This window comes from Miscanthus floridulus, chromosome 8 (assembly GCF_019320115.1).
Source record: "Miscanthus floridulus cultivar M001 chromosome 8, ASM1932011v1, whole genome shotgun sequence".
In the NCBI taxonomy this organism is placed as follows: domain Eukaryota; kingdom Viridiplantae; phylum Streptophyta; class Magnoliopsida; order Poales; family Poaceae; genus Miscanthus; species Miscanthus floridulus.
In genome coordinates this window covers 108,458,438-108,478,448 of record NC_089587.1, presented here as the reverse complement: position 1 = coordinate 108,478,448, position 20,011 = coordinate 108,458,438, and the positions used below count along the sequence as shown (strand labels likewise).

The 20,011-nt window shown below is 44.2% G+C and overlaps 1 pseudogene; it reads left to right on the top strand.

Annotated features, from left to right (window-relative positions):
• LOC136473224 (probable GTP diphosphokinase RSH2, chloroplastic) overlaps positions 1–20,011 on the top strand; it is a 38,917-nt pseudogene that overhangs the window by 1,998 nt on the left and 16,908 nt on the right.

The following is a 20,011-nucleotide window of genomic DNA, read 5'->3' as shown; positions in this document are numbered from 1 at the left end:
TTTGTGGTCGGCGGTATAATCGCTAAGCTACCACCTACTTGGAGGGATTTTGCTACTTCTCTAAAACACAAGAGACAAGAGTTTAGCGTGGCTGAACTTATTGGATCTCTTGATGTTGAGGAGAGGGCGGGAGCAAAGGGCAACCGTGGAAAAGGAGTTGATGGTGATGGTGGGATAACTCTGTTACAATCCCACTATGTGGAAAAGGTGCTGAGTCGCTTTGGGTTTAGTGACTGTGAACCTGCTCCTACACCTTATGACCCTAGTGTGTTATTGAGGAAAAATCAGAAAATAGCAAGGGATCAATTGAGATATTCCTAGATCATTGGTTCGCTCTTGTATCTTGCTAGTGCAACAAGGCCTGACACCTCATTTGCTGTGTGCAAGCTGAGCCAGTTTGTATCAAACCTAGGAGATGATCACTGGTGTGCTCTTGAGAGAGTGATGCGCTATCTAAAGGGCACCATGAGCTATGGTATTTGTTATACCAGACATCCAAAAGTGCTGGAAGGCTATTGTGATGCCAACTAGATCTCTGATGCTCATGAGCTTTATGCCACAAGTGGATATGTGTTTTCGCTTGGAGGTGGTGTTGTTTTCTGGAAGTCTTGCAAGCAGACTATCTTAACGAAGTCTATAATGGAAGCAGAACTCACAGCATTAGACACCACTGGCTCTGAGGCCGAGTGGCTTCGTGACCTCCTTATAGATTTACCAGTTGTTCAAAAACCCATACCCGCTATTTATATGAACTGTGATAACCAGACTGTGATTACGAAGGTTAACAATTCTAAGGATAACATGAAGTCAACAAGGCAAGTTAAGAGACGACTAAAATCTGTTAGAAAATTGAGAAACTCTAGAGTAATTGTAACACCCCTGGTGTTATGTGCTCATTTAGCACCGTGATTTAGGCCTGAGTAAAATTTTTGAAATGAGTTTCTCAGATTTTTGATTTAAAACATACTTGGTGCGATGAGTGAATCTGGTGACTCAGTTTTGTGGACTCGAATAAATGTCCAAGTGAAATTATTCAGCGCATAGAGATATTTAGGAATGTCTAAAAATAATTCTAGCAAATAAATAGCAAACGGTTTGTTCTATTAGATTAAGCATGAAAAGAAATTTTTATAAATAAAATAAAATCCATTAATAAATAGGACGATATATATAGCTTTTGAATCTAATTTAAATTCGAACTTGTTGAAAATCTCTGTCGTGCCCACGTCCCTACTAGGTGCCACTGTTCGACTTCCCATTTCATCGCATCATGTCTGCTACAATGAATGATGCTGTCTGCGTGTTTGTTTCTCTGCTTCACTGTCTTTGCTATCTCTGTCTGCCTCTGCTCCTCTGATCCCCAGTTTTCCTTCTACCAGGCATGTAGCTAGAACCATTACCACCAAAGCAAAGCACGTATGCAATCCTTGTCGCATACCCCGTGGCCCGCTGCCGTCGTGTCATTCCAAGCCGGTCGAGCCTCGCACTGCTTCCCTCCCTCTATTTTTTCTACTGCGTCAGTCTTGTCCTTGCCTACCTTGTTGTCTCTACGGCCGCGGTCTTATCCGTGCCAACCGACACATCCTGCTGGCTAGCTGTGCCACGTGCGTTTTCTTTCTCACGTCCAGGAATGTCCTATAGGAAGACTCCAGAGCCGCTCCTTGCTTTTCTTGCCTCCGTCCATCCTCTTTCTCTGCTTGCCTCGCATCGAGCTACTGGCTACCTTGGCCAGTGCTGGGCCATGGCCACCATCGCCGCCCTCTGTGCTACCCCTCCCAGCATGATAGCCACCGCACCTAGGAGTGTCGTCGCCAGTTTTTCCCCTCCTGACTGCGCGCTGAAGTCGTCGTGCCGTGCTTCCACCCACCGTCACTGGGCCACTGCGCGTGAGCGTGCGTGTGCCCTCGGTCAGCGCTATGTATCCATCGTGGCCTTGCCCCATAGCGCTGCTGCTCCTTCTTTCCAGCAGCCACTCCTCAGCCCCGTGGTACATGCCATGGCCGAGGTCGAGCCACCGAGCGCCACGACTACTTCCGCCTCTTTCAGAAAATTTGTCTACACCAGTGACTTCCATTCCAATTCTTCATAGCTGTGAGTGCTTCCGGTTGTTATATAGCCCTAGACGTGACCTTGTTGCTAGCCCTAGACGAGACCTCATTGCCATCCGTCAATGGTACGTGATGAAATTTTGGAATCTCGTGCTCACGGTCCGCATTGGTCACCGGAGATGGAGCTCTGCAATTGCGCTGCTCCGTTTTCTCTATGTCCTGTTAAAGCCAGTTTTAGCATCACATTAATACCTCCTGGGTTTCCTTTTGTACAGTTTGGTCTGACGTTGCCGTTCGCCGTGAATGCCCTCGAACGCGATAGCACTGTCGTCGTTGTGGCTCTGCTCACAGATGGCCTTGCCTAGCCGCGTCCTGCACACTGCCACCTCCACATCCTAGCCGTGTGGGCCTGCAAAGCCCCCACATGGCTGCCGCACCTACCGCTGGGGCCAGCATGCCATCACCAGCTCGGGTCAGCGGGGCCGTCGCCAATGGTCGTCATTCTGTTACGAGTAGAGAAGGAGAGCAAGGTGAGAATAAGTAAATAGAGATAACAGTAAGGTCCTAGGTGCGATAACTGTGACTCAAAGAAATAGTAGAAATGGTAGCATATTAAATAGATAGAAGTTCGAGGAGGTTCTTGCAAAAAACTATCACCGCGCACTGGGCTTGCCTAGCTGGGCTGGCCTACCGCCCCACGCCTAGGCCGCGTGTGCGCAATGTGCAATTGGGTCACGCCCTCTCCGCGCGAGGGCCATCCGTTTTGGCTGCTAGGCCGCCGGTCATGCGCCCCGCCTGGGCCGTCGTGCGCCCGTCTACCGGGGCTGCGGCTGCCTGTGTGCCTGTGGGCCATCTATCATCTATGTGTCTGGACCGCCCGCGCGCGCCGTTGGGCTGAAGTGGTTGGTGCCGGCCCGTTTCAATTTGTAGAGCAGTTTTTTTGTTAGCTTTTAAGGTAAATTGTAAAATTTGTAGTAAATCATAGATAAATCAAAAAAAAATGCCAAACTAGTTTTATTGAGTTCCTAAAATCATGATCTACCTAGTAGCGTATTTTGTTCACATAGACTCGGTATGCTTTTAGGGTTGCTCCAATTATGTTAAAATGCTTAATATTGGTAAAAGGAGAACTTGTAGGAATTTCCGTGGTAAATTGGTAATAGTGTTGGATCTAAAATTTATACAGTAGGCTCCTAGCAATATTAGGTACTCATTGTAATTTTTGTGGCTCCAGAATAATCAGTTTGCTAGGTAGTTAACGATGCTCTATTTTGACTAAAGATTAAATCGATATGATAAAATAAAGAAACAACTTGGGTTTGTATAACTAAAATATTTGTTGAGAAATAACGCCTTATTCGACAACTTGGATACGTAGACCAGCGTTAGAGCTATCTCGTTAGCTAGTGAGGCATGATCGGATTTCTAAGCATTTCGGTTGTCGTTGATTATTTACATCTATGCATTTGCATCAATGCATATCATATAGGTACGATGATGGAGCAACAGATCAATTAAAGGATGATTGGGAATCCGAAGATGGTGTAATAGTATTCTCTCCAGGAGATGATGCAATGGGCTTTCTATCTAGTTGATGGTGGATGATCTAAAGATGCAGATACTAACTTTTTAACATATATCTTACCCAGGCAAGCCCCGGTGCATAACCCCTACTTCTCTGCAGTTTAAATTATATTTGTGCATTAAGTTTTAAGGAGTTGAATGAAACCCACTTGCATATATAAATCTTTATCCTATGAGTCTTACTAGTATGATAGGATCATGTAGATGCTATGCTATAGGACTTTGGTAGAAGTCGAGTGATTGCCTGTCACTCGCGAGAGATAGAAAATATATTACTATATTATTATCACTTGAAAAATATAAATGGTGGAAAGGAAAAATGGTGACCGGGTAGGGATATGGTTTAGGTATTGGTGGGTGTAAGAGGTTGTGTCGCCAGGGACATGGCTTGGTTACACTGTTTTCCCTGTCTATGTCAGTTAAGGACCGGCTGTTGCATAAGGCGCTAGGCAAGCCACAGATTTGTTATCCCGAGCACATACTTATGTATGGGCGCTTGGAGGACTTGTTGCTCTCTTGTCGTGGATCCAACTCTTTTTGGACCGACTGTCTTGGTGGTTTTTCTTTTGGGTTAGGTGGTCCTTGCATCACACTGAGTCCGGGACTCAGGGGCGGGGGCTTGGAGTCCTAGTTTGGATGGGGACCTAGACACCCAGGACAGGAGGGTGATGGGTTGGTCCTGTTTGTGCCTTGGGTGCAAGCGGGGCATGTGTTTTTGGGGTACCTAGCTGGGGACATTGGTTCGCTAATCGCCACCGAGTCGGTACGACTTGTCTTACCTCTAGCACCATAGTAATAACTGAAAGATGAAAGATGGAAGACGGAAATTCTGATTGCTTACCACCTGCTTGAAAGTAGCACATGTGCTTACATAGAATGGTTAGTTAATGAACCAATGTGGCTATTAATGAAAATTGAATATAAGGACACACACTTAGTAATGCTTCCTGCAAATGCAAATAACCCACAAGACAGATAGCCTTGCATATCCTTGGGGTCTTTTCTTTTCTCCTATCGGGTAAGTCTTGCTGAGTACAATTAAGTACTCAGGGTTTTATTCCCCCTGTTGCAGGTGATAGGTGGATACTAGAGCTGACCATTGTGTGTGGATTCCTCCTGGTGGGCTCAGAGAGGATTTCCTTACGCTACGATCATATTTTTTATTTATAACTCTCACTAAATGTTTTTATAAATGAAAGTTTTATAATATGTTGTCATAGTTTACATATCAATGTTTTATCATGCCATGAATAGATAATTATTTCTGCTGTAACTCTATTCACATGTTTCTATTCCGCTGTTCAATTAAATTGTTCATAACTCTGATAATATGTTCATATTTTGCTATTATAAATGATAAATATTATACTCTAAAGTTGTATTAAAAGTGATGTAAGAAATAGTTAAGAATGATGTAAGCTTTATTCTCTCATTTGTGATCCTGATGGCAAAAATGTGGATTTTTGAGTTCTCCCTGGGGTGTGCCCGATGGAACTGAGTAATTTAGTGTTCTCCCTTGGGTGCTTAGTGTCTAATGGAAGATGAGCTCTCCTGGGAGGCATTAGATTAGGTGGTTCTGCCATAGGTGGTATCAGAGTGCAAATGAGGAAATAAGGCTTTAAAAACATTTTCTAAACTAAAATTTGACAACCTATTTTTGCAAAAAGTTAGGGCGTTCGACTGCGAAGTTATATAAGTAGCCCTATTACTATGGTTATGTATCCAGGATAGATGGCACTCTACTGACTTAGGTAGGCTTAATCAAGTTTTCTGTAGGTACACTGACTCGAGCATAGTCTGATAGTATTGACTAGCTATAGGGAGAGAATGATGTGCCAAAAATCTGAGAACGGTTGCCCTATATGTTGTCAACAGTGAAAGGACGTATAGGACATGCATTCATGCATATCTTGTTTGTGCATTGTAGCGCTTGTATTGCTTGCAGATACGCCATACAAAGGTGTCATGCGTGTCGTATTGTGCATGACTGGCTCGTTCCTGTTCCAGAGTTAGGTCTGCACTATGGCTTCATGCTTCGCGTTCGCCCATGGTTCACGCCGGTCGTGACCCACATCTCCCCGTACCCCTTTTCTACACTCTTGTCGGACACCTGCCCTATGGTCGTACCAGTCAGTAATGGCATCACACGTCGCTCACCTCAAACATGTGAAATTTGGTCGATTCAGTCATAGTGACCCTACGTGGGAACCCTGGTGGACCGCGTACGGACCACTGAATGCTTCGCCTTTATAAGTAGAGTCTGGCTTAGCCATTGGTAGCACCACTCGGCGCACTTTAGCACGCTTAGCTTTTCCTTTGAGCCAGCTTTTTGCTCAGCCTTCCTCACAACCACCGCTAGAAATGGTAGGAGCCTGGGTTAGTAGTTACTGCCTTAATGTTGAGGGTTTTCCTAGAATCCTGCATGCCACCCTACAAAAGCTTAGAGTCAAAGATCGTCCCGAGTATGAGGGCCGTGAGTATGAGGAGCAGCGGTGTGAGGTTACCATCTACATCGGGAAGAGTGAGGAGTTCCCCAACCTTACTGAAGCCTGGAGTGTGACCGCAACCAGGTTTAGCTTCATCGACACCTACTAGGTTGTGGCCCGCAAAGCCTTGTAGTACCTCTACCAGATCTATGAGGAGCCCATTGCCCATACCCCCTTTGGACAAGAATCGGCGGGCATGGAGGGCTCGCATGGAGGCTTTGGTAGGGTGAGATGCGCAAGAGGACAGTCCTACCATGGTGCACTTGACCACGTACCTGCTTGATCTGGATGAGTAGTACGACCGGCAAGCCTTGGAACTAAGGATCTGCCTTCAGCGAGCCGAGGAAGCTGAGATCTTCACCCAGATGCTCTAGGTGCAGCTCGCTAAAACATATGCCAGTGCTACAGCTGCTGAGAGTCAGGAGACTGCATGTCGAAAGCTCTGAAGGAGGCCAAAGATCGGCATGTCCATCAGCTGCGTGAGGCCTATCTTGTCACCAGGGCCAAGTGGAGGACACTGTCTGCTAAAAGGTAGGATGCCCCAATCTTAGAAGGGATCCCTATCCACCCGCCAAAAAGAAGGAGAACCGGTGTGGTAGTGCCGCCAGCACCCCCACCCTCAGAAGTGTCAGAAGTAGAGCCCTTGATTCCTCTCACTCAGCCATTGCCCCAAGAAGATGTAGATCTATAGCTAGGGCGGCAGAAGAATCCGCCAAGCTCAGGAATGAAGATGCATGGCTAGAGTAGCTTAGTTGCCTTGGGATGCTATACCGTAGTAGTAGTGTTGTTCGTCGCTATCCTCCAGTATTGTACTCTTGCCGTTGTATTCCGTCCGTAGTGTTGAGATCATCAACCGTAGGGAAGGTGAATGCTGTGTCATGAATGGGAGACTGGATGCCTATATGATGTACTCATATAAGACCGTTGGAACATGTATTTTAGTTATTTCGCTATGTTTATTACATTCATCTACCCTAAGTTCTTTAGATGTGCTTAAAGTTTTCAAGGGCGATGTTAGTTGGATTGCAAGAGAAGTTGCCATTCATATACTAGCAGATCAGTCGTGATTGGATAATTTAGGACACTGTATCGACTAATTGTGGATGTCCCAATAGAACACTTGAATCTCTTTAAAATAAATCCGTCGTTGTATTTGAATTCCTTGTCCCTTGTTGTGAAGGGAACCTTTGTTGTTTGAATCTCCCCTTGCAATACTCCCCTTACTCTGTGGTCTATGACCCCACCGCCTTCATGGCATGTAAGTTGGTAGTAGTTGCCTGGTTAATAGCTTATGGTGCCATTACGAAACCAAGGGCTCCTTGTGGAATAGCAGCCACATGGTGATGCTGCTCGGCACACGCTGGTATCAAGGTTGTTAACCAAGTACCTTTACCAAGTTACACCTCCATACCACCTTTGCTACAAATAATTTCCTTGGAAATGTTTAGGTGTTCAAACGGGAAATCCACAACAGGTTGATGACATAGTGTTCTATCATGGTAAGCAAGAGGAGGTGGTTTTGGAGGAAGAATGTATGACATGGTATTAGTCTACATGAAAGGTTGATGTGGTCGGGTAAGGGAAAGAAAAAGAAGAGTAGTAAGGAAAGTTAGCCTTGGGTAGTCAGGAGTGATTGTAGAAGTCTGAGTGGATGTCATGTCTCAAGCCCTGTGTTTAGTTGACCGTGCTGGGTCATTTCGCTGCGTGCCCTATGAACGCTGTCTGTATCAGGCCTTTAGCTCCCTGTTCTCGCGTGGTCATGGCATCGTGCCGTGCTCACCGTCTTTCTGCACTGTACATTTCTCCTTTTCCCAGCATCTAGTTGGCTCTCGACCCCCATGCCTCGCCCCCGTACCAAACCCCCCTTCCCCTTTCTCTTTTCTTCTTCTTTTGGAGACACGACCACTCACATGCCTCCCTCGTCGAGCACACTCTCTTATCTCCTCTCCTTCATTTACCATCCGCTCACTTGTGCAAGGAGCACACCATGGCCGTGTTATCCCCACTGCATGAACCGTCTGTGTATCCCATTCATGCTGCCTCCACTTCTGGTGTGTTGCTCCCCACCTCCATTCGCCTATATAAGATGCCCTTGGTCCTTGCTCTTCTTCTTCATCCCCCGCATTTGGAGTAGAGCTACGAGATCCAGTCATCATCCGAGGAACTAGGTTCATCAGTCTGAGGTGATGATATAATCTGAGAAGAAGAAAAGGTCTGCTTCCGTCGAAGAAGTTCAAGTCTACCGTTGGTTGGTTCAGTATTAGGGTTCACAATGTTTGAGTTCTGGGAGTCCTGTTTCTGGATCGTTCGGTGCTATGCCATGTTTTGGATAATCATTATCTTGTTATTTCTCCATTGTCCTCATCTCTCTCGACTTCTGGATTAAGTCTTGGTTGTACCAGGTTGCTCTTGACCATGTATCCCTAGATCCCCGTGTAGTTTAGTATTCGAAGTCATGTAATTTTTTGTGTAATTCCTGACCTATGAAATGTAATCACGTTTCCCCTCTTTTGGTTCTAGCTTCGAATCTCGGGACAAAATTCTTTTTAAGGGGGGTTGGTTGTAACACCCCTGGTGTTACGAGCTTGTTTAGCACCGTGATTTAGGCTTGAGTAAAATTTTTGAAATGAGTTTCTTGAATTTTTGATTTAAAATGTACTTGGTGCGATGAGTGAATCCGGTGACTCAGTTTTGTGGACTCGAATAAACGTCCAAGTGAAATTATTCAACACGTAGAGATATTTAGGAATGTCTACCAATAATTCTGGCAAATAAATAGCGAACAGTTTGTTCTACCAGATTAAGTATGAAAAGCAATTTTTATAAATAAAATAAAATCCATTAATAAATAGGACGATATATATAGCTTTCGAATCTAATTTAAATTTGAACTTGTTGAAAATCTCTGTCGTGTCCACGTCCCTGCTAGGCACCACCATTTGACTGCCCATTTCATCGCATCATCTCTGCTGCAATGAATGTCGTTGTCTACGTGTTTGTTTCTCTGCTTGACTGTCTTTGCTGTCTCTGTCTGCCTCTGCTCCTCTAATCCCCATTTTTCCTTCTACCAGGCATGCAACCAAAACCATTACCACCAGAGCAAAGCATGTATGCAATCCTCGTCATGTACGCCATGGCCTACTGCTGCCGTGTCATTCCAAGTCGGCCGAGCCTCGCACTGCTCCCCTCCCTCTATTTTTCTACTGCCTCAGTCTTGTCCTTGCCTACCTTGTTGTCTCTGTGGCCGCGGTCTTGTCTGTGCCAACTGGCATGTCCTGCTGGCCAGCCGTGCCACGTGCGTTTCCTTTCTCGCGGCCAGGAATGTCCTATAGGAAGACTCCAGAGCCGCTCCTTGCTTTTCGTGCCTCCGTCCATCCTCTTTCTTTGCTTGCCTCATGCTGAGCTGCTGGCTGCCATCTACGCTAGTGACTTCCATTCCAATTCCTCATAGCCATGAGTGCTCCTGGTTGTTATATAGCCCTGGACGAGACCTCGTTGCCATCCGTCAATGGTACGTGATGAAATTTTGGAATCTCGTGCTCGCGGTCCACCATGGTCGCTGGAGATGGAGCTCTGCAATTGCGCTGCTCCATTTCCTCTCTGTCCTATTCAAGCCGAGTTTTAGCATCACCTTAATACCTCCTGGGTTTCCTTTTGTACAGTTTGGTCTGACGTTGCCGTTCGCCATGAACGCCCTCGAACGCGACAGCACTACCGCCGCCATGGCTCTGCTCACAGACAGCCTTGCCTAGCCGCGTCCTGCGCACTGCTGCCTCCACTTCCTGGCCATGCGGGCCTTCGAAGCCCCCACGTGGCCGTAGCACCTACCGCTCAGGCCAGCATGCCATCACCGGCCCAGGTCAGCGGGGCCATCACCGTCGGTCATCGTTCTGCTTCGAGCAGAGAAGGAGAGCAAGGTGAGAATATGTAAATAGAGATAGCATTAAGGTCCTAGGTGCGATAATCGTGACTCAAAGAAATAGTAGAAATGGTAGCATATTAAATAGATAGAAGTTCGGAGAGGTCCTTGCAAAAAACTGTCACCACGCATTGGGCTTGCCTAGCTGGGTCGGCCTGCCGCCCCGCGCCTAGGCCGCGTGTGCGTGCTGTGCGATTGGGCCACGCCCTCTCCGCGCGAGGGCCGTCCATTTTGGCTGTTGGGCCGCCGGTCACGCGCCCTACCTGGGCCGTCGCGCACTCATCCGCCGAGGCTACGGCTGCCTGCGCGCCTGTGGGCCATCCGTCGCCTACGCGCCTGGACCGCCGTGCGTGTCGTTGGGCTGAAGTGGTTGGTGCCGGGCCGTTTCAATTTGTAGAGCAGTTTCTAAGTTAGCTTTTAAGGTAAATTGTAAAATTCATAGTAAATCATAGATAAATCATAAAAATGCCAAACTAGTTTTGTTGAGTTCCTAAAATCATGATCTACCTAGTAGTGTATTTTGTTCACATAGACTCGGTATGTTTTTAGGGTTGCTCCAATTATGTTAAAATGCTTAATATTGGTAAAAGGAGAACTTGTAGGAATTTCCGTGGTAAATTGGTAATAGTGTTGGATCTAAAATTTGTACAGTAGGATCCTAGCAATATTAGGTACTCATTGTAATTTTTGTGACTCCAGAATAATCAGTTTGCTAGGTAGTTAATGATGCCCTATTTTGAATAAAGATTAAATCGATAGGATAAAATAAAGAAACAACTTGGGTTTGTATAACTAAAATATTTGTTGGGAAATAACGCCTTATTCGACAACTTGGATACGTAGACCAACGTTAGAGCTATCTCGCTAGCTAGTGAGGCGTGATCGGATTTCTAAGCATTTTGGCTATCGTTGATTATTTACATCTATGCATTTGCATCAATGCATATCATATAGGTATGATGATGGAGCAACGGATCAATTGAAGGATGATTGAGAATCCGAAGATGGTGTAATAGTATTCTCTCTAGGAGATGATGTAATGGGCTTTCTATCTAGTTGATGGTGGATGATCTGAAGATGTAGATACTAACTGTTTAACATATATCTTACCCAGGCAAGCCCTAGTGTATAACCCCTACTTCTCTGCAGTTTAAATTATATTTATGCATTAAGTTTTAAGAAGTTGAATGAAACCCACTTGCATATATATATATATATATCTTTATCCTATGAGTCTTACTAGTATGACAGGATCATGTAGATGCTATAGGACTCCGGTAGAAGTCGAGTGATTGCCTGTCACTCGCGAGAGATAGGAAATATATTATTGTATTATTATCACTTGGAAAATATAAATGGTGGAAAGGAAAAATGGTGACCGGACAGGGATATGGTTTGGGTATTGGTGAGTGTAAGAGGTTGTGTCGCCGTGGACGCGTGACATGGCTTGGTTACACTGTTTCCCTATCTGTGTCGGTTAAGGACCGGCCGTTGCATAAGACGCTAGGCAAATCACATATTTATTATCCCAAGCACATACTTGTGTATGGGCACTTGGAAGACTTGTTGCTCTCTTGTCGTGGATTCGGCTCTTTCCGGACTGACTATCTTGATGGTTTTTCTTTTGGGTTAGGAGGTCCTTGCACCACACTAAGTCTGGGACTCAGGGGCAGGGGCTTGGAGTCCCAGTTTGGATGGGGACCTGGACACCCAGGATAGGAGGGTGATGGGTTGGTCCTGCTTGTGCCTTGGGTGCAAGCGGGGCATGTGTTTTCGGGGTACCCAGCTGGGGATATTGGTTCGTGAATCACCGCCGAGTCGGTACGACTTGTCTTACCTCTAGCACCATAGTAATAACTGAAAGATGAAAGATGGAAGAAGGAAATTCTAATTGCTTACCACCTGCTTGAAAGTAGCACATGTGCTTACATAGAATGGTTAGTTAATGAACCAATGCGGCTATTAATGAAAATCGAATATAAGGACACACGCTTAGTAATGTTTCCTGCAAATGCAAATAACCCACATGCCAGATAGCTTTGCATATCCTTGAAGTCTTTTCTTTTCTCCTGTCAGGTAAGTCTTGCTGAGTACAATTGAGTACTTAGGGTTTTATTCCCCCTATTGTAGGTGACAGGTGGATGCTAGAGCTGACCCTTGTGTGTGGATTCCTCCTAGTGGGCTTAGAGAGGATTTTTTACGCTGCGATCATAGTTTTTATTTATAACTCTCACTAAATGTTTTTATAAATGAAAGTTTTATAATCTGTTGTCATAGTTTACATATCAATGTTCTATCATGCCATAAATAGATAATTATTTCCGCTGTAACTATGTTCACATGTTTATATTCCGCTGTTCAATTAAATTGTTCAAAACTCTGATAATATGTTCATATTCCACTATTATAAATGATAAATATTATACTCTGATGTTGTATTAAAAGTGATGTAAGAAATAGTTAAGAATGCTATAAGCTTTATTCTCATTTGTGATCCTGATGGCAAAAATGTGGATTTTCGGGTTCTCCCCTGGGGTGTGCCCAACGGAATCGAGTAATTTAGTGTTCTCCCTTGGGTTCTTAGTGTCTAATGGAAGATGAGCACTCCTAGGAGGCATTAGATTAGGCGGTTCTACCATAGTAATAGCGTTGGACTATGTTCACACGTCTAACAATTTGGCAGATCAATTCACTAATGGTCTGTCACGCAATGTGATAGAAAGTGCATCAAGAGAGATGTGTTTGAGACCCACATGAAATTTACTATAGTGGTAACCTGTTCTATGTGATCGGAGATCCCATGAAGTAGGATGGTGAAACAAGCTAGTAGTAAATTATGAGGAAAGATCCTTAGTAAGACTCATTTCTGATGCATATCTTTTCTTTCTATAAGACAGGTTGGTTTTTACCTTAATGTGTTCCAAGTGGCTTGATAAAGCAAAGATGTTGTCCTACAAAACATCTTTTGAGGAGCACACCTATATGAGTCAGACTGCTGGTCACAGTCTATGAGATTTGGGTGATCTCTAAATACTCATGAAAGGCACTGGAGTATGACTTATATGCTTCAAATAGAGGAGATGTCTTTTGCAGCCAAGTATCAGCTAAGGACTTTAGTGACATTCACCTCACACAATACTGTCAATTCAAGGCTTAGTCCATTGTTCAGTTGTGACTAAGTGAAACTATTGCTCTAGATGGATGTTCAACTTAACAATCTCCATCGAAACACCGGTATATAAAAGAAATGTGGTTCTAAGACTACTTTGTTATAAACCCTAGAGTTTGGTGGGGATTGTTGGAGATATTATGGGCTTGGCCCGTATAATATTTAATAAATCAAATAAAACTCTATGGTACATAACATTAAGCGTTTTATGGTTCATACTGTATGGGATTTTGACTGAACGTGTACCCAGCTTATATGGTTGGAAATTATTCATCTTAATTGAGAAGTTGAGGAAAGGGCAAATGGGTGCCACACGCACACGCGCGCCACCGCTGCAGGTCGGGCCGGGCCATGGTCGTGGCATGGCGTGGCAGGCAGGCAGGCGTGGTCAGTCTTTTGCCACTTAAATCCACATAATCATGGGAGTTTCTCTCCTTGATGGTGGAGGCGAATTGATTGCGCCAGTTACCTTCCCTTCCGCTTTTCGTCTCCTGGGATTTCTCCGCTGCCTTTCTCCCTTCCTGTCGCAGCCATATATCCACAGTTCTTCCAACTTCCGCAATCTCTCCTGAGAGAAACCACATCTCAGTAGCCCTCTGGCTTCCCCATCCCGTACCTCTACGCGCATGAAGTAGCGGGAGAACAGGTGCCTCCGGAACCCTCATCCGCCTGAGAACCTTGCACGGGGTTGAATGGCGATTATGTTTTTAGGGAGTGATCCGCGACTACCCATCCACGTACGTCTTCTTCCTAGTGGTGATCGCTCTTGGAACCCGTCTTCTTCCCGGTGATTGCTTGCGGAACAACAAGGCGTCTTCTTCCTAGTGACCGTTCGTGGGACTGCACTGCAAACATCTTCCTACATTGACTGCGGTCCACGACTTCAAGCAACGCACTATGTCGACTAGTGCGAATGGAGCCTCCGATGTCCTCGGCATGGGATCCTCCGCTGGGTACATTCTAATCTATATGATTACTGTATTTTGTGCTTTTACTGTATCCATCTATATGTCATGTATGTATGTTGTAGTGTTCATTAGAGATATACACATACATATATATACCGTCATGAACCTGCTGATGTTATTTCCTAGATTAGATTAATCATGAAAATGCCTAAATTTGTAATAGGGTGTGCGCCCCGCGACCACTGGTGTCGACGCCGCCGAGCTAGCCTTCGAGCTTGACGAAAGCCTCTCTGAGGCGGAGCCGTCATGCGAACCTGGTGCTCATGAACTCCTCGCCCGCGTCCAAGCTCGCCACCGCATCTTCTGCGACGATCTTGTCGTCAAGGCATTCTTCGAGGCTGAGTGGGCACACCGTGGCCAGGTAAAACGTTGATCCCCAATAAGATTCACGGAATCCCAATCTTTACTTCTCTCTGTTCATTTGCATGGCATCTTGATCTTGTGCTTTTGTTAAACCTCATGCTGATTTGTGTATTGGTTGTGTGCCACCAGAAGCGGGCTAGTGGTGATCCATACTTGCAGCATTGTGTGGAGACTGCGGTTCATCTGGCCAATATTGGTGCAAACGCAACTGTTGTGTCTGCCGGCCTTCTCCATGACACAATTGATGATTCGTTCATGGATTATGATCATATCTTCAGAATGTTCGGTGCTGGTGTGGCCGATCTTGTTAAAGGGGTAGGCACTTTTTTATTCACTCTATCTTGATCATTATTTCAAATGGGAATTGGATAATTTCTCCCATAGTTTACTAAAGGTTTTGGCTGGATACGCTGCTAGTTTTTCAAGTTATCTAGATTACCTGTTTAACTTTTGAAGTCAATGGGCCATGTGCTCTTTTTGCGTAACATATGGATATCCTTACTACTAAGTAAACAAAGTCCTCAGTGACACAAAGTCTAATGTTTTGACCGGTGGAAGCTTCTGTTAGAAATTTAGGCATTTTCATTATCAGTTTAATCCAAAAATATAACATCAGCAGGTTTATGACAACATATATGTGCATGTGTATATTTCTTATGAACACTACAGCATGCACATATATGCTGTCACAAACCTGCTGATGTTATATTTCTGGATTAAACTGATAATGAAAATGCCTAAATTTCTAACAATCCAAAAACCTAATGTTAGGCAATTTTCTGTCAGTGGTTTTGCTGCCGCTTTGAAGCCGAATAATTTTGATGGCAAGAATATTATGATATGGCATGCAAAGATGGTATTGTGGTTGACTGCGATGAACTGCTATCACGCCGCACAGGGGAAGCCTGAACAGTTTACTCCTGAGGAGGAGCGAAAGTTCTTGGCTACCGATAACCTATTTCAAGGTGCCGTGATTAGTGCACTTCATCCCAAGTATGATAAAAACTACATATCTTGCACATCAGGCAAAGAATTATGGGATACTCTTGAGGCAAAGTTTGGAGTTTCTGATGCTGGCAGTGAGCTGTACCTTATGGAGCAGCTGTATGACTACAAAATGGTTGAAAACCATTCTGTGGTCGAACATGCTCATGAGATACAGGCGCTAGCAAAGGAACTAGAACATTTCCCGTGTCTGTTGCCCGGCAAGTTTGTGGCTGGCGGTATAATCGCTAAGCTGCCCCCTTCTTGGAGGGATTTTGCTACTTCTCTAAAACACAAGAGACAAGAGTTTAGCGTGGCTAAGCTTATTGGAACTCTTGATGTTGAGGAGAGGGCGAGAGCAAAAGATAACCGTGGAAAAGGAGTTGAGTCTTCAACTGCCAATATGGTGCAGAAGAAAAACTCATTTGCATCTCGTAATAAAAAGAAGAAGAACATGCAAGAGAACAACAATGCAAAGCCTAAGCAGACTGCACAGTTTAAGAAGAAAAACAACAAGAAAGGTGGAGGATGCTTTGTTTGCGGGAGTGATGAGCATTGGGCAAGTGCGTGCCCAGACCGCAAATACAAGCAAGAAAAGAAATTAGCAAATGTGGTCATTAGCGAGACTGGAGGAGGAACATCTGGGTATGGTAATTCTTTACCCTTTGTTCTTTTAGTTTGTCTTTCACCTGAGTGGTGGATGGACAGTGGTGCTAATATTCATGTGTGTGCTGATGTTTCTTTGTTTATTTCCTATCAGGCTGGCAGGACTGGAGCCTTGCTGATGGGAAATGGTTCGCATGCGCGTGTTCTTGGTGCTGGTATGGTCGTTCTGAAGTTTACTTCGAGAAAGACAGTGCTATTAAAGAACGTGCAACATGTCCCCTCCATCAAGAAGAATCTTGTTAGCGCTTCTCAGATGTGTCGCGATGGCTTTACAATCGTGCTTGAGTCCAATAAATGTGTTGTGTCGAGACATGGAACATTTGTTGGAAAAGGTTATGATTGCAGAAGCTTATTCTGCTTGTCTTTGCTTGATGATGTGTGTAATAAAGTAGTGAACAATATTATTGTTTCGGATGAGTCGAATATATGGCATTCATGACTTTGTCACATTAATTTTGGCTGTCTCACGCGGCTTGCAAATCTGAATTTAATCCCGAAATTTAACTTAGTCAAAGATTCTAAGTGCCAGGTGTGTGTGCAATCAAATCAACCGCGCAAGCCTCATAAGGCTGCTGAGGCGAGGAACTTGGCACTGCTAGAACTCGTTCATTCTGATTTATGCGAAATGAATGGCGAATTGACTAAAGGCGGTAGACGATACTTCATGACATTTATAGATGATTGCACTAGATTTTGCTATGTGTATTTATTAAAAACAAAAGATGAAGCGTTGCATTATTTTAAGATCTATAAAGCTGAGGTAGAAAATCAACTTGAGAAGAAAATCAAGCGTTTGCGGTCTGATCGCGGGGAGAATATTTCTCAAATGAATTTTCTGAGTTTTGCGCGGTGCATGGAATTATTCATGAGAGGACACCACCATACTCACCACAGTCCAATGGGATTGCAGAGAGAAAGAACCGCACTCTAACTGATTTAGTTAATGCCATGCTGGAGACTGCGGGACTATCTAAGGAATGGTGGGGTGATGCTATATTGACAGCATGTCATGTCCTAAATAGAGTGCCCACAAAGAACAAAGAAATCACACCATTCGAGGAATGGGAGAAGAAGAGATTAAATCTCTCTTACCTGCGAACTTGGGGTTGTTTGGCAAAGGTGAATGTGCCAATAAACAAAAAGCGAAAGCTTGGACCAAAGACTGTTGATGGTGTCTTTCTTGGTTATGCTATTCATAGCATGGGTTATAGATTTTTAGTTATAAACTCTAGTGTTCCTGAGATGGCTATTGATACAATCATGGAATCTAGAGACGCTATATTTTTTGAGAATGAGTTTTCCATGAAAATGCACCTAGCACAACTGGTCATGAATTTATAATTCCCCATGAGCATGGAAATTTTATTCCGATAGAACAATCTGAGGAACCCTATGTGCAAAATTCTCAGGAGGATGACACTATAGTCACCAGAAAAAGTAAGAGACAGAGGACTGCAAAGTCTTTTGGTGATGACTATATTGTGTACCTTGTGGATGACACACCAATGACCATTAAAGAGGCATATTCCTCTCCTGATGCTGACTTATGGAAGGAAGCAGTACGGAGTGAGATGGATTCTGTTATGTCTAATGGAACTTGGGAAATAGTTGATCGTCCCTATGGGTGCAAGCCTATAGGTTGCAAATGGGTGTTCAAGAAAAAGCTTAGGCCTGATGGTACTATTGAGAGGTACAAGGCAAGGCTTGTGGCCAAGGGTTATACTCAAAAAGAAGGTGAAAATTTCTTTGATACTTATTCACTGGTTGCCCGATTGACTACAATTTGAGTTTTGCTTTCCCTGGCAGCCTCTTATGGTCTTATCGTTCATCAAATGGACGTTAAGACAGCTTTCCTAAATGGAGAGTTGGAGGAGGAGATCTATATGGATCAGCCTGATGGGTTTGTAGCAAATGGTCAAGAAGGCAAGGTGTGTAAATTATTAAAGTCATTATACGGCCTAAAACAAGCTCCTAAGCAATGGCATGAGAAGTTCGACAAAACTTTAACATCTGCTGGCTTTGTTGTGAATGAAGCTGACAAATGTGTGTACTATCGGTATGGTGGGGGTGATGGAGTCATTTTGTGCTTATATGTTGATGACATACTGATCTTTGGATCTAGCCTCAAAGTGATCGAGGAGGTGAAAGAATTTCTATCTAAAAATTTTGAGATGAAAGATTTGGGAGAGGCTGATGTTATTCTTAATATCAAGCTTCTAAGAGAAGGTGATGGTGGGGTAACTCTGTTACAAACCCACTATGTGGAAAAGGTGCTGAGTCGCTTTGGGTTCAGTGACTGTGCACCTGCTCCTACACCTTATGACCCTAGTGTTCTATTGAGGAAAAATCGAAGAATAGCAAGGGATAAGTTGAGATATTCCTAGATTATTGGTTCGCTCATGTATCTTGCTAGTGCAACAAGGCCTGACATCTCGTTTGCTGTGTGCAAGCTGAGCCGGTTTGTGTCAAACCCAGGAGATGATCACTGGCATGCTCTTGAGAGAGTGATGCGCTACTTAAAAGGGACCATGAGCTATGGTATTTGTTATACCGGATATCCAAAAGTGCTGGAAGGCTATTGTGATGCCAACTGGATTTCTGATGCTGATGAGCTTTATGCCACAAGTGGATATGTGTTTTCGCTTTGAGGTGGTGCTGTTTCCTAGAAGTCTTGCAAGCAAACTATCTTAACGAAGTCTACAATGGAAGCAGAACTCACAGCATTAGACACTGCTGGATCTGAGGCTGAGTGGCTTCGTGATCTCCTTATGGATTTACCGGTTGTTGAAAACCCATACCGGCTATTTCTATGAACTATGATAACCAGACTGTGATTATGAAGGTTAACAGTTCTAAGGATAACATGAAGTCCACAAGGCATGTTAAGAGACGACTAAAATCTATCAGAAAATTGAGAAACTTCGGAGTAATAGCGTTGGACTATGTCCACACGTCTAGCAATCTGGCAGATCAGTTCACTAAGGGTCTATCATGCAATGTGATAGAAAGTGCATCGAGAGAGATGGGTTTGAGACCAACTTGAAATTTACTATAGTGGTAACCTGTTCTATGCGATCGGAGATCCCGTGAAGTAGGACGGTGAAACAAGCTAGTAGTAAATTGTGAGGAAAGATCCTTAGTAAGACTCATTTCTGATGCATATCTTTCCTTTCCGTAAGGCAGGCTGGTTTTTGCCTTAATGTGTTTCAAGTGGCTTGTCAAAGTAAAGATGTTGTCCTACAGAACATCTTTTGAGGAACACACCTATATGAGTCAGACTGCTGGTCACAGTCTATGAGATTTGGGTGATCTCTAAATACTCATGAAAGACACTGAAGTATGACTTATATGCTTCAAATAGAGGGGATGTCTTTTGCTGCCCAGTATCAGCTAAGGACTTTAGTGACATTCACTTCATACAAAACTGTCAATTCAAGGCTTAGTTCATTGTTCAGTTGTGACTGAGTGAAACTATTGTTCTAGATGGATGTTCAACTTAATAGTCTCCATCGAAACACTAGTATATAAAAGAAATGTGGTTCTAAGTCTACTTTGTTAGAAACCCTAGAGTTTGGAGGGGATTGTTGGATATAATATATATGGGCTTAGCCCATATAATATTTAATAAATCAAATAAACTCTATGGTACGTAACATTAAGTGTTGTATGGCTTAATACCATACGGGGTTTTGACTGAACGCTGACTCAGCTTATATGGTTGGAAATTATTCATCTAAATTGAGAAGCTGAGAAAAGGATAAAGGCGTGCCACGCGCGCGCGCGCCACCGCCGACCGGGCCGTGGGCGCGGGCCGAGGCCGAGGG